Genomic DNA, 863 nt, shown 5'->3' with positions numbered 1-863 from the left:
CAACTTGTTGCTATAGCATTCATTCCTTCGCCCTCTGGGCGAAACAATGCACAACAAACGCTCAACTACGTCTGTGAAGACACGTTTTACTTTCGTGTTATATCGATTCCTATGGCAGAGGGATTAACCATGTTTTTTTTAACTGAGCACCATGATTATTACTCATATCAAGCGTCTATCTTCAGTGGTACACCGAAGTTTGCACTTTAGTTAATAATTAACGTATCACGTATTCTGTTTTCTTTTTGTACCGCTAGCATTTGTGCAACTACTTGGAATCTTTTAGAAATTTATTTATCAATTATTGTCAATTTCATTTTTTTTAACTTTCCGCTAATACTGTGTAATTTCTTGTGACCTGTTTCTGGGCAATTTCCGATTTTATGTATTTTTCCCCCACTCCCATGAGTATTGCCATTGGCTCTGAGGGTATTCTAAATAAATAAATAAATAAATAAATATGCAGGGGCAACCAGCCCACTTCTCTGTCTTGTTGAGCGTTTCCTACGCTTTTTTTAAATTCATTTGAACGCATTCGTCCTGGACGCCGCAGTCGCAATTTGGACAGGTAAACGCTATTCTGCTAAACTAAAACACGCGTTCCGCAGCGAACGTCTGCGGTACCGTAACGCTGTTCTCTTAAGCCCCGCTGTCGCTCAGCTGAATGTCGACTGTGGCTGGCTCGCTTTGTCTTCTTCATTACACCACGGATATCGCGAAGGCTTTTTAAGAGCAGCTAACAAACACGGACTGCACGGGGCAAGTCCAGTCTTCCGTGTTGGTTTGCGCAGTTCAAAAGCCTCTACAATGAACGCTAACTAACCCCAGCTTGATGCTCTGCTACGAATAATGCATCACTATAC

Source organism: Rhipicephalus sanguineus, chromosome 1 (assembly GCF_013339695.2).
Source record: "Rhipicephalus sanguineus isolate Rsan-2018 chromosome 1, BIME_Rsan_1.4, whole genome shotgun sequence".
NCBI classification, from domain to species: Eukaryota; Metazoa; Arthropoda; class Arachnida; order Ixodida; family Ixodidae; genus Rhipicephalus; species Rhipicephalus sanguineus.
This window is presented reverse-complemented; position numbering follows the sequence as displayed.